Consider the following 14,687-nt stretch of genomic DNA (forward strand, 5'->3'; position numbering starts at 1 on the left):
AAATTTCAACCACCTGAGGGCAACTCTGCACAGTATGAGAGTTAACAGAAAGCCAAAAGCCATGACTCTGGTGGGACTCAAACCCACAACCTTTGAATGGCCTCATCTGGCAGTCTAGAAGTCCAATGCACTATCCATTGCGCCACAGAGGCCACTGGCATGCCAGGCTGGGCCACTGAGGCCTTTTCTTACAGATTTGTGGCCGTCCAGCTCGGCTGAGTGGCACGCTGTGTGGGCAGAAAGACAGGTCCTCAGGTCTTTGCACAATTGAGGCACGGTTCAAAAACATAGAGTGTTGCCGGGATCTCCCATCCAACAGCGAGGCCAGAGACAGCCACTGGTGGAAAGGCGCCGCAGGGATTCGAAGCTTCTCCGTCCGTTTTTTGGTAAAGCACGAGCTCGGCTGTATTGTGCCGCGCAACCAAAGGCATCGCTGGGCTTCGAACGCAGGAACTCCTGTTTACTAGACTAGCCAGGCAGCACGTTCGCCCTCCGGAAGGGCGACTCAGGCGATCCAGGCTTCCAGAGAAGAGGCCAGCTGTTGGCTGACCGGGCGCTGGACAGCTTTAAGGCATTTGCCGACAACTTAGTCAGGGCTGTTTGCAAAATTACCCACACGCTATCCCTGTTTGCATGTCGCTTTCGGAAAAGCTTACGCTTGCTGGACTGAAAAAATCGTCCAAGGCACCGGTGGGATTTGAACCCAGGATCTCCTGTTTACGAGACAGGCACTTTAACCAACTAAGCCACAGCGCCAAACCGCATGCAAGGCTGTCGGGAGGGTGACTCCAAGGGTCAAAACATCCAGAGGCTGGCCAGGTGCTGGTACGCATAAAAGAGAATGTCTACAAATTTCTACTGCCTGAGGGCAACTGCTCTGTATGAGAGTTACAAGAAAGCCAAAAGCCCACAACCTTTGAATGGCCTCATCTGGCAGTCTAAAAGTCCAATGCGCTATCCATTGCGCCACAGAGCCCTGTAGGTATGTCAGGCTGGGCCACTGAGCCCTTTTCTTACAGATTTGTGCCTGTCCAGCTCGGCTGAGTGGCACAATGTGTGGGCAGAAAGACAGGTCCTCAGGTCTTTGCACAATTTAGGCATGGTTCAAAAACAGAGTGTCGTCGGGATCTCCCATCCAACAGCAAGGCCAGAGAGAGCCACTGATGGAAAGGCACCGCTGGGATGCGCTTTGACCAGCTAAGCCAAGGCGCCTCCTTTGTGGGACCAGTTAGCCTAGGATCCTATCCTTCAAAAGCAGGTGAGAGGGTAGTGTTGCAAGGGAAACCGCCCGCTGTCCTCGAGCTTCTATTTGTCTCCATTCGCCGTCCATTTTTTGGTAAAGCACGACGTTGGCTGTATTGTGGCGCGCAACCAGAGGCATTGCTCGGATTCAAACCCAGGCTGACCTTCCGGGTCTGTGGCCGTCCAACGGTAAGAGAGCGCGTGCTCTCTCTGCAGGAAGGACAGGCCCTTGGGTCTCTGCACAATTGCAGTGTCCAGTGTCGTTTGAAAGGCAGAGGCACTGTAAGGGCCTCAGGTCCAAGGGAGGGCAAAAAGGTCCAAGCTGCCATTCGCAAGGTACCGCTGGGACTCGAACCCAGGATCTCCTGTTTACTAGACAGGCACTTTAACCAACTAAGCCACGGCGCCAACCAGCATGCTAATCGTGAGGATGGCGTCTTAGACGATGCATGAATCAACACTTCGAACGTCCTGCTGCCTCCACTTGATGCAAGACAGTGATTGCCATACCTCACTGAATTGGTTCTTGGGCATGTTTTGCTACATTTTAAATATGATTGACATTTTCTTTAAATCAATTTAAGCTGAAAACAGGAGGCCTCCAAATGGTTTCTGCTGTCCGATTGCAACATTGCGCATGATGGGCTTAACAAAATGGCGAAAAGCACGACTCAAGCTCCTCTGTGTCCCCATTTGTCGACCGTTTTTTGGTAAACACAAGCTTGGCTGTATTGTGGCGCGCTACCAAAGGCATCGCTGGGATTCGAACGCAGGATCTCCTGTTTACTAGACTAGCCGGGCAGCACTTCCGCCCTCCGGGAAGGTGACTCAGATGATCCAGGCTTCCAGAGAATAGGCCAGGGGTTGGCTGACCGGGCGCTGGACAGCTTTAAGGCGTTTGCCGACAACTGAGTCGGGGCGGTTTGCAAAATTAACCACTCGCTATCCCTGTTTGCAGGTCGCTTTCGGAAAAGCTTGCGCTTGCTGGACTGGAACGCCACCCAAGGCACCGCTGGGATTTAAACCCAGGGTCTCCTGTTAACGAGACAGGCACTTTAACCAACTAAGCCACGGCTCTAAACCGCATGCAAACATCCAGAGGCTGGCCAGGTGCTGGTACGCTTAAAAGAGAATGTCTGCAAATTTTAACCACCTGAGGGCACACAGTATGAGAGTTACCAGAAAGCCAAAATACACAACTCGAACCCGACTCGAACCCACAACCTTTGAATGGCCTCATCTGGCAGTCTAGAAGTCCAATGCACTATCCATTGCACCACAGAGCCCGCTGGCATGCCAGGCTGGGCCACTGAGGCCTTTTCACAATTGAGGCACGGTTCAAAAACATAGAGTGTCGTCGGGATCCCCCATCCAACAGTGAGGCCAGAGACAGCCACTGGTGGAAAGGCACCACTGGGATGCGAACCCAGGATCGCCTGTTTACAAGACAGGCGCTTTGACCAGCTAAGCCACGGTGCCTCCTCTGTGGGAACCGTTAGCCTGGGATGCTATGCTTCAAAAGCAGGTGAGAGGTTAGTGTTGCAAGAGAAACCGCCCGCTGTCCTCGAGCTCCTCTGTGTCCCTATTTCGCTGCCCGTTTTTTTGGTAAAGCATGACGTCGGCTGTATTGTGGCACGCAACCAAAGGCATCGCTGGGATTCGAACCCAGGATCTCCTGCTTTTACGAGACAGGCACTTTAACCAACTAAGCCACGGCGCCAAACCAGATGTAAGGCTGTCAGGAGGGTGACTCAGAGGGTCAAAACATTCAAAAATTCAACAAGAATTTAGGCTAGTTTTGCGTGTGAATAAAAATTTTAAACATAAAACAAAATAAATAACTTATTCAACAAATAAAGAATTTGGGTTTTCCTGACAAAAATTATTTCTTTAAGAATTAAAAAATACAAAAACCTAAATGAACCTAAAACGTATCAGTTATACTACAATCACAATAAAAGAACAGCTGTTTCTTCAACATGACCACAAAATGAACAAATTTTATCAATATCAAAATATTTATAGAAAGATTAATTAAACCTGTTGCTATATGTTAAGTTGTTGCACTTGTTATAACGTCATTGGTCACATGATAACGTCAACATGGCGGAAGACGTGCAGATCACATCGATATTTAACGAGATTTGGCTGTAGAATACATATTTTTTTAGCGATCGTTAAGTAAGTACTTATTGAAAATAAGTATCTACTCATTGAGTATGCGGTTTTGAATGCAGCCACTGTCTTTATAAGGTCAGACCTCACACCTAAAATAATATAGTTCCTGTAATTCCATTTGATGTTAGTGTTCTTATAATATTATTCTATGATTGACTAAATGTTCTAGTTGGAAGAGAACGTGTGTTAGTGTTTTGGAATAATAATTCGATTTTGAGACATGTTTGCAGTGTTTTGGTGGATATAGTGTATTGTGTTAGTGCGTTACTGTAATTTGAAAATTAGTGTTAGAGTTTAGTTTGCAATGTGTGATTTTCATCATAAAATTAACTGTTTTGTTATTTCTGTTTTGAATGTGCGTTGGTTCATTATGAGTTTAGGACAATTGTTAGAAGTATTGGAAAAACTTGCATAGCGAATGTAAAAAACTAATAATTTCTGCTTCTCATAATTCGGCCTTGGTTGCATTATTGTTTTATTGCAGTAACAGTCTTATTCGAAGTGTCGCATAAGTAGATGTGTTGTGGGATTTGGCTATTAACAATTTTTACATTTTAATTATATTCTACTGAAGTAAACAAAATGAACAAAATGCCTGAAAAAAGATGAGATCATTTTGATGAATAAGATTCAAAGATCTGAGTCAGTAAAATGATTCGAACTTCCCATCACTAATACACACATAAGAGATCTTAAAGAAAATGATTAAATAAGATAGTTTATTGTTATTAGAGAAGCCTTTTTTTTCTTTCCTAGACAATAATGGATAAAGTGAAGCAGTGTTACGCATTGATAGAATTTCAAGACAAAGGACAGATATTCTCCCACAAAAATGGCTTTTTAAACAAAAGTGTTACAGGCCAAGCAAACCAAACAAATTTGAAGGCAGCATTGAAGAGAAATGAGCCTGTACAAATGGATGGAAAGTCTTTGAGCCTGTTTGATTGCTCAAAAAGTGTGGTAAAGAATGTGATGCAAATATTTTTTTATCTGCATGATCTGATTACTTTACACGCTTTGCTGAAGATTTTTTTTTTTATATCTTATCTATTAATTTATCATATTTTATTTAATTAATACATTATTAGAAACACTAGAGAAAGTTGCTAAATAATGTATGTGGATTCTGATCTCTATAAATCGGAAATAACTTTTCATGAAGTGGGCCATGATAAAAGAATAAAAAGAAAGAGGAGGTTAACAATGATAAATACTAAAGAACTGTATTCAGCTGATGATGGCCATAGGTCTTTAATCATCAAAACAAAAAACTATAAGTTTAATACAAATTCCCTAAATATAAACATTACCTAATTCATCAAGACTCCATTCTTCATTCAACGTCATTCTTTGTGATAATTACATGCTCTTTTGATAGTTCAGTTCATTTTTAGAGTGTTTGTTATTTGAGAAAAAATGTTTGTTATTTGGTTTGATCAGAGAGCAGAAAGAGTTACTGCATCGTCATTCAGGCAGCCAGGACAGAATTATCTTCATCGTCAGTTTTTTACATAGTCATGTGACACACCACAGCCACAACAGCACTGTAAGACACATGGATCACTTTTATTTAATTTTTCCTTTTTATTATTAGTATTCATAAGCATGCTCGCCATGTTCACGCTGAATCCGAGCTGTGGGATTTACAACACGCAAATGCATCCTCTCCTCCCGAAATACATTAAAGTAAGTCTCTGGTGAGCTGGGAGAAGAGGAGAATAAACTTTATAGTTACCTGCATAATCTGTATATGATATCAATGTTGGAAACACTGAATAGTTGTGATAAAATGACAAGCACTCAGCGCGTCCAATCTGGCTCAGAGCCAGCCAAAGCGCCAAAACAGATTTGAATTCAGCAGCTGATGAGGTAATGCGGCCGAGACAAATCGTACGTGCTCAACAATATCAACGTTGTGGGCAGGCGTTTATTATGAACAACAAACACAGGTGCATTTTATGGATGGCATTTTGAATGCACAGAGATACTGCAACAAGATCCTGAGGCGCATTGTTGTGCCATTTATTCACAACCATCACCTTGCAGCATGATAATTTACTGCCCTATGTTGCAAGAACCTGTACACAATTACTGGAAGCTGAAAACATCCCAGTTTTTGGCATGGCTAGCATACTCCCCCATTGAGCATGTTTGGGATGCTCTTGATCAGCGAATTCAAGTTCCTGCCAATATTCAGCAACTTCGCACAGCCAGTGAAGAAAAGTGGACCAACATTCAGGCCACAATCAACAACCTGATCAGCTCTGAAGGAGATGTGTTGCACTGCGTGAGGCAAATGGTGGTCACACCAGATACTGAACAAGGTAACACGGTAAAGCGCATGGGAAGGGCTTCCATGGAGGACATAAATAGAGGATATAAGGCCGATAGATCATTACAAGTAATGACTATGAGCGCTTGTGGTGTGAACAGCTTTATTGTTTGACGTGCTGCTTATTTTATCTACAAATGATAAATTGGTGCCTCCACTGTCTCAGAGTCTAGTTAAAACCAAGCGCAGTCCTCAATTGGAATGGCTTGTTAAATGAACATTAGCGTTTATATAATCTGCACTATTTAGTATAAAAGTTTATTAAAACTATCAAGATCTTAGCAAATAATGAATTAAACAAATTCAAAAACAGCATTGCCAGCTTCTATATTCAGCTTCAGTGACAATTTATTCTCTTCGTATGGCTACAAAGGTTTTTGAAATATGAATACATCACGACAGTCTTGATATAAATTACAGGAGCAGAGATTATTCAGTCCTTCAGTCATGCAGCTCTGGTGCAGCATCAAAATGCTCCTGACACTGAGAATAAGTTGCTCTGGTGTAGTGATACTTTCCTGAACCTTACTGATGAACATTTACCCATGTTGCTTACCATTGAAGACTCCATTATGAAATCAAATGAGAAAGAGCTCAGGTGAGAACACAATACTCTCTGGTCATCTGTAAGTATTCATCTTTTTACATTTCCTCCTATATTCCCATGTTCACACTTAATGGGACCCCAGTTATTACTCCACACCTCCATACTGTTTTACCTATTTGACTGAAACTTAGAATCATTGCTCACATACCATTTTCATTTGTATCACTTTATTCCTCTGCTATTTACTATTACATATTAGCATCAATCCTCCATCTTCAAGTACTTTTGCACACTTGCAGCAAAGACTTTTCTCTGGTGTTATTACATGACACACATCACACTGATAACATAAACATACAGTTCTCTCATGGGTGAAACCTCATGTGGTATTGAAGTGCTGCTTTATATCTGAAACTCTTTCCACAGTGATCATATACAAATTACTTCTCTTCAGTGTGAAGGTTCATGTGTCTGTTAAGGTTTCCTTTTTGGTTGAAACTTCTTCCACATTGCTGGCAGGTGAAAGGCTTCTCTCCTGTGTGAATTCTCATGTGGTCTTCAAAGTGTTGTTTTTGACGAAAACTCTTTCCACAATCAGAGCATGTGTAGGGTTTCTCTCTATGAGTTCTCATATGAACTTTAAGGTTTTCTTGTTTAAAAGTCTTTCCACACTGATCACACGTGTAAGACTGATCTCCAGAGTGAACTCTCATGTGTCTGTTAAGGTTTCCTTTTTGGTTGAAACTTCTTCCACAATGTTGGCAGGTGAAAGGCTTCTCTCCAGTGTGAACTCTGAAGTGGTCTTCTAAGTGTTGTTTCTGATTAAACCTCTTTCCGCACTGAGGGCATTTGTAGGGTTGCTCTCTAGAGTGAATTCTCATGTGGACTTTCAATTGTTGTTTTCGCAAAAAACTCTTTCCACACTCAGAGCATGTGTAGGGTTTCTCTATGTGAGTTCTCATGTGGACTTCAAAGTTTTCATGTTGATCAAAACTCATTCCACACTGATCACACATATAAGGCTGATCTCCATTGTGAATTCTCATGTGTCTGGTAAAGCTTTCTTTTTGAGTGAAACTTACTCCACACTGTTGGCAGGTGAAAAGGCTCTCTCCAGTGTGGACTGTCATGTGGCAATCAAGGTTTCCTTTCCGGTTAAAACTTCTTCCACACTGTTGGCAGGTATAAGGCTTCTCTCCAGTGTGAACACTCAAGTGTCTGTCAAGGTTTCCTTTTTGGTTGAAACTTCTTCCACATTGTTTGCAGGTGAAAGGCTTTTCTCCAGTGTGAATTCGTAAGTGGTCTTCAAGGCACTGTTTATAGTTAAACCTCTTTCCACACTGAGGGCAGGTGAAAGGCTTCTCTCCTGTGTGAATTCTCATATGTTTGTCAAGGTTTACTTTTTGGTTGAAACTTCTTCCACATTGTTTGCATGTAAAAGGCTTCTCTCCTGTGTGAATTCTCATGTGTCTTGTAATGCTTTCTATTCGATTGAAACACTTTCCACACTGATGGCAGGTGAAATAACTTCTTCCTGTCTTTCGATTTATTTCTCTTAAGGAAGTCGTTTCAGTCTGTGAACAACTAAAAGATTTTTCTCCATTTATGAATTCATGATCTTTCTCTTCCGTTTCATTCAGTACTTGACTCTCCTCTTTCAGTGCCATCATGTCTAAGGTGAAAAAGACAAGTACAAGTTAACCCCAGTTTAATGGCACGAAGCAACAGATTTCAAAACATTCAAACATGTAAAGTGTCAAAACTAACATATAACTATATCCTATATGCTATAAGCCAGTGGTTCTCAATTCCAGTCCTCAAGCTCCACCCACTCTGCATATTTTGCATGCCTCTCTTAGTTAACGCACCTGATTCTGACAATTAATCAAACAAGTTGAGTGAAAGTGACGGCTGTCGCCAGACTTTATTTCACATACGTCATCATTACATCAGAGCAAGACCACATGCATGAACTAGAGCTGGGCGGTATGACCAAAAATTTATATCACGGTATTTTTCAAAATTATACGGTATCACAGTATATGATGGTATTTATTTATTTTTTCATGCTTACTAGGTGTTAACCACATTTCCTAATAAATTAGAGAATAATTACTGCAGTATATTGGCTTACATTGACCGGACTAGTATTAACCCAGGTTTGATTGGTCTCACAAAATGCTGCTGTTCACAAAGAAGTGACAGTGGCACTCATAATTGTAATGAGGTGAAGAAATCAGAATTCATGATTTGCAGTCAAAATACACAACACTTTATTGTGCATTCTTCACAAGTTCACATTTACAAGTCTACGCGTTTCTCTTCCAGCAGGAGGCGCTGTCAGAATGGTAGTATACAAAGTAGCGCAACAAATGATTTTGAAACGTGCAGCGCTCATATTTATTCAATGGATAGCCTTTTGAAGTTTCATCGCAATTCTTGTCTTTCAGTCCCCACATTTTAGACCACCTGAAATCATAATTATGACTTTCATAACCCCCTAATAACACTGCAGTCATCAATGAAAATTAAGAGCTTTATTTAAGACTTTCAAAAACAAACCTTACACAAAATACGTTTCTTTTTTATTTTTTTCCCCACCATGTTCGGGGCACAAGAAAAATATTAAGGGACTAAATTAATATCAGCATATGAAGTATAATCGTCTCTCATTGTCTGAAAGAATGCACATCAGATGCTGAAAGTCAGTTTTTACTTTCACTTTAACATATTGATCAGTTTCCACGTTGCTTGTGTAATATCCATTGGCTTTAAAACATAAATATTAATAAAAATACAGTATATAGAAAAGACATATTAAAATTTAAAATATTGCGACGTAACACCAACGTAAAGCCATTGTTTTTCTCTCACTGAAAGCTACTGTCTGCGCACAATGCGCCGATCTCTGCTCTCATCTCTGCAGACACACCCCCTCTTGAAATTTCGGCATTACAAGTTTTGCAAATCGCTAACCCTGGGTCTTTCTCAGATATACTGAAATACGTCCACACCTCAGATGTGTTGCTTCTGACAAGCACATGCAAGCTGCGGTTTCTGTTTGCGTCAACATACGTGTTCCCAGCGCTTTGTACGCACACACTCACCGGTATTGGGGTATATGAAAAATGAATATCATTAAAAAAAAAAACACCGGTATTCGGTATGAAAAGGTATACCGCCCAGCCCTAGCATGAACTATTATTTACCTATTTCACATGAAAAATGTTACTCAATCCTAGCAGTGAACATTAACATTTAAATATTAAATGACACAATTCGTTAAATGCTGTTTTAAATAAAAGTAAAAAATGGTCTTTAAGAGAACTTTAAGAAAATATTAAGCTAAAATCTGCAGGAAGGTAGACAGTGTAGAAAAACACCAGCCAAAGACAAATTAATTGAGAAAAGGATAGTTCAGCTTTGAGAATGAAAACCAACCTGTTTGTTCTTCAGTATCTTCATGTTTGACTCTGAATGTTTCTTCAATCTTCATGTCTTCACTCTCCTCTTTAATAAACACCATCTTTATAATAGTGTGTCACGTGGATCTCAGTTGCTCCACCAGGAGTTTTTTTTTCTGTGTTTGGAAATTATAAGAATTAATGTGTTTTGCAGTGAAGTTTTCTAAAGTTAATATTTTGTAGTTTTCTTGTCTTTCACAGTTTGCTTCATTTAAGAGTGTGATATTAGGTTCTGTCTGGGAATGTTTTGTCTGTCTGTTTCAGGGTTATCTGTCGGCAGGATACCAGTTGAGTGCGGCTGCACTATCTTCCTCTCTTCCTTATAGTTGCTCTGGATCATCTGTAATTTTCCTTCCCATATGTAGAAGTATTTGCTTAAATGATATGTGAACCCCTGCCTACATGAAGGCTTGTAAGGGTGCTGTATAAAAGATGGGACTGCCCCATCTTCTTTGGTAGATAACAATAAACCAACTTGTATTAGACTTTGGTGTGTTGTTGTCTATCCCAAGCGCTTGTTGCTGATCCACTCAACAGACCTGAGAAACTGCAGTGACCCAGAAACGAGGTTCTAACAATTTGGTGACCCCGACGTGATGTCTCTGATCAGGTAAGACATAGTTTGTCTACCTGATTAGTTACATTATTGTTCGTGTTGTGAGTAGATACGATGAAGTATAGTTTGTCTATCTAGATATTGCGCAGACCAGGTAAGATGAAGTATAGTTTGTCTATCTGAAGGCTGCCGCAAATACATTGCGAGGACCAGGTAAGGCGAAGTATAGTTTGCCTATCTGAAGGCCGCCGCAATATTCTCAGCTAAACTGAGAGAGCGCGCTCAAATAAATTAAAAGCAAAAGTGTGAGTCACGAGTTTCGGTCTGTCCCGTGGTGAGGTGAATATCTGTATATATTATCTGTATATCTATCATGGGAGCCACCTATCCTAAACCAAATCCTGGCGAAACACCTAATGATTGGATGAATAGATGTAGTTGGGGTTTTTACACAAATTTATGGGTGAATAATTTTTCGGGTTGGACCGAAGCCAATGGGATGTATCCTACATATCCGTGAATGGGTTCTTTTGACCCAAATCATATGGCACAAGCTTTTCGATTGACATATAAAGGCGAAGGTGACCCTGAATGGGACCAAAAATATATGAAAGACGGGTATGATGTTTGGTTAAAAATGCAAACTGTATGGAATGATAAACAGGGTATTTCACTGCCAAAATCTGTCAGGAATGTGGTACCGAAAAAGCCGACAGGAAAAAAAGAGAAACAATTATTAGCTGAGGCTGAGTCGAAGTTACAGAAAACCAAATTAGAGAAAGCAGCTAAACTCTATCCAGAAGTACCTTCTACTTCTTCACTCCCGCCGTGCACGCCGCCACACTATCCGGCGCCCGCGCCTAATGTGCACGCGCCTAACATACCTGCGCGCCCCCAGCAGCGCCCGTCGAGAAAATAAATGAAGCTCATTTATGGATACAAAAAGACAGGGCCACATAGAGATAACTCCGCCGTCCGTCTCGACTTTGAAAGACATTTTGAGCATGTTACCAGAAGTGGACAAACCATTGCATTTCGTGGAAATGTTGATCAAATTGTCGCGTCACAGCCATTTCACTGGCGCAGATTATAAGTTCATAATAATGTCAAAAATGGGTAATAAGTCTGATGAGACGCGTCTGCTCGAGGCTGTTCCCTGCCTAAAACCAGAAAATGATCGACCTAAATGTGTGTGTGTCCAACACACTGATAAAGACTCTTGCCTGGCTAAGACAACCTTGAAGATAGATAAAGCCTCTATGTGTGTGTGTGTGTGTGTGTGTGTCAGTCTCTATCTGCACTCAGTCTCTGTCTGCACTCCATCGAGAGTGTTGAAGCTGACTTCTGCTGATGAAACTGCAAACTATTTTCTTCAGTAAACAATAGCATCTTGTTGAAACACTTATTGAGGCCTCTTGTCTACCTCGCTCGTTAGCTATAGTAAAAACAAAGGGTCACTCGAATTTATACACAGATGAGGCTAAGGGTAACTCACTGGCTGACCTAAATGCAAAAAGGGCGGCCCAAGAGGGGCCTCCAATGTTAATGTAGCTCTAGTGTCAACCTCAAAAATTGACGTCATCACTAATTCCAGATTTTGACCTTGTCGCTGTTCAGAAAGCAGCAAGTGAATCTGACCGTCAATTTTGGTCAGGTTTTTCTGCGTCTCAGGGACCTGATGACCTCTGGCGTGACAAAGATGGTCGACTGTGTTTACCTACGTCTGTTTTACCGTTTCTCGTCCGCGAATTTCATGGTATCACTCATCGCGGCCAAAGAGGGGTACAATGCGAGCCTTATTTTGCGTCGACCAATTACCGCAAACGGTTAATGACATTCTTGACAGATGTTTAATTTGCGCTAAAAATAATATAAGCAAACCTCCAGCAAAACATCAACACCTGCCGAGGCCTAACCAACCGTTTACTGAATGGCAGGTTGATTTCACACACATGCCGAAGAGGGGACCTTTTAAATACCTCTTGGTGCTTGTGGACAAATTTTCTAAGTGGGTAGAAGCTTTTCCATGTGCGAAGGAAAATGCAAACGTTGTAGTGCAGTTTTTAACCAAAGAAATCATACCCAGATATGGTATCCTGGTATCAATAGATTCCGATAAGGGCACACCTTTCACATCAAAAGTATCTTAACAAAAGATAAGAAAAGCAATGATCAGTATGAATACATCCGATTGGACAAGGGTCCTTCCAATTGTCTTAGCAGACCTAAGAATGATGCCTCAGCCAAATTTAGATAATCTATCACCATATGAGGTGGTGATGGGGCGACCTTTCCCCATCCCTTGGCGCCACGGAATGGTAGGGATAGGTGTGGTGTTAACTGATCATATGTCTGAGTACTCTGTAGGCCTAATAGAAAAATTAACTGAGTTCTGGGAAAGGGTTAACATGAAACACCCTGAGATCCCTAAAGCTAACTCACACCCCTTTGAAGTGGGCAATCAAGTATTGATAAAGAAACTAAAAACCGAGGGCCTTAATGACTCTCTGTATGATGGGCCTACAGAGATACTAGCTGTGACCAGAACTGCTGTTTTAACTGATCTTTTTCCACAGTGGATTCATGCAACCAGAGTGAAACCCTTGAAATGAAGAACAATGTATTACATGTACTAACTGTTTTTGTTTTCCAGAGCAATAATCTGTATTGTCCTAGCTGGACTCATGGTACCCAACGCTTCAACGGAGAAAGCCAAAAGAAACAGTATGCAAACTGGACAGCGCGTCAACTGACCAATGAATCCTGTGTGGTGTGTCAAGAATTATTCCGCACCATAATAACTGTATCCTTGAAACCATTTGTCTATAACTATGAACCCCCCAATTTCACTGTGTTCTGTACATATTATGCAGGGAAAATGTATGTATATTCTCCTAGGTGTGTAAAGAGGGTAACAATACCCTATACTGATGAAACTAAACGGTACCAAAATTACTGTTGTATGAATGAAACGTGCAAGAAAGAAGGTAGTGCATCAAGTAAAAATGAAACTGAAACTGTTGATGTAAAAGTTAGCCTGGTGTTACCGGAAGGTTTTATGTTTCCTTATTGTTTTAATGGGACATCAGGTGAAAGCGTGACAGATGTAAGTGCTACAAATTGTAAACAAATAATAAACCAAGGGCAGGGTATAGAAAGGTGGCTGCAAAGCTACTGTCCAAGGTTCGAGAGGGGCTCATGTGAGAAGAACACCGCAGCATGTGCTAAGGGAAATAATAGAACTGTTTGCTACACCTCCACGAACACTGCCTGTGTATCACTACTAATGTACTGTGAGTCCCCCTGGCCAGCCAAAGGTGCAGTGCTGGCTGATGACTGGTACTGGTACTGTGGTGAGGACACAGTAAACAACACTTACAGGATGAGCTGGACAGGCCTCTGTGCACCAGTGCAGCTGCAACATTGTGTGACTGTTATGCATACACAACGTGATTTGTTTTTCAGGAGCAAACGATCAGTGGACAACGAGGACGTCCCTGATGAACATCAGATGAGGTCACACTGGACTCGGTTCTGGAAGTCTATGGTACCTCAGTTCGGCGTCTATGACTTACTGAGACAACAGGACATCATGCATTATCGACTGGCATCATTTGTTAACAGCACCACAGCTGCACTGGCAGGGGTACAAAGCGAGCTGCGTGCACTGAGACAGGTGGTCGTGCAGAACAGGTTGGCCCTGGACATGCTTCTTGCCCAGCAGGGAGGGGTTTGTTCTGTTGTAGGTGACAAATGCTTCACATACATACCTGCAAATGATGAGCCCGAGGGATCAATTGGCACTGCTGTAGCTACTATGAAGCAGATCTCATCCCAGATATATGAGGATGAGCTAAAGTCTAGAACTAACAATTGGAATTGGGGTATTCTCTCTAGCCTATTTGGCACGTTTGCACCTTATGTCTCAATGATAATACCGGTATTACTTATTTTGTTTTCATTGTGTATTTTTGGTCAATGCATTGTGAAATGTTTCACACAATGTATGTATACTATGGTGTCTGTTATCTCTGCAGGATATCGCCCACTGCCACAGAAGGATACTGGAGAATCCAGACTCTAGAGGAGAGTCTGGAAGAGGGGATTATAAGAATTAATGTGTTTTGCAGTGAAGTTTTCTAAAGTTAATATTTTGTAGTTTTCTTGTCTTTCACAGTTTGCTTCATTTAAGAGTGTGATATTAGGTTCTGTCTGGGAATGTTTTGTCTGTCTGTTTCAGGGTTATCTGTCGGCAGGATACCAGTTGAGTGCGGCTGCACTATCTTCCTCTCTTCCTTATAGTTGCTCTGGATCATCTGTAATTTTCCTTCCCATATGTAGAAGTATTTGCTTAAATGATATGTGAAC

General features: G+C 41.6%; 4 non-coding genes across 4 annotated transcripts; all 4 read right to left on the reverse strand.

The window, feature by feature from the left end:
- Positions 1-682: 682 nt before the first annotated feature.
- On the reverse strand, positions 683-756 carry trnat-cgu (transfer RNA threonine (anticodon CGU)). The gene has a single exon. It is a non-coding gene; the product is annotated as a tRNA-Thr (tRNA).
- Positions 757-1,576: 820 nt separating this feature from the next.
- Positions 1,577-1,650, reverse strand: trnat-agu (transfer RNA threonine (anticodon AGU)). Its single transcript has one exon. It is a non-coding gene; the product is annotated as a tRNA-Thr (tRNA).
- Positions 1,651-2,647: 997 nt separating this feature from the next.
- On the reverse strand, positions 2,648-2,721 carry trnat-ugu (transfer RNA threonine (anticodon UGU)). Its single transcript has one exon. It is a non-coding gene; the product is annotated as a tRNA-Thr (tRNA).
- Positions 2,722-2,886: 165 nt separating this feature from the next.
- On the reverse strand, positions 2,887-2,962 carry trnat-cgu (transfer RNA threonine (anticodon CGU)). The gene has a single exon. It is a non-coding gene; the product is annotated as a tRNA-Thr (tRNA).
- Between the last annotated feature and the right edge of the window lie 11,725 nt (positions 2,963-14,687).

The sequence above is a fragment of the Garra rufa genome, chromosome 1 (assembly GCF_049309525.1).
Source record: "Garra rufa chromosome 1, GarRuf1.0, whole genome shotgun sequence".
NCBI lineage: Eukaryota > Metazoa > Chordata > Actinopteri > Cypriniformes > Cyprinidae > Garra > Garra rufa.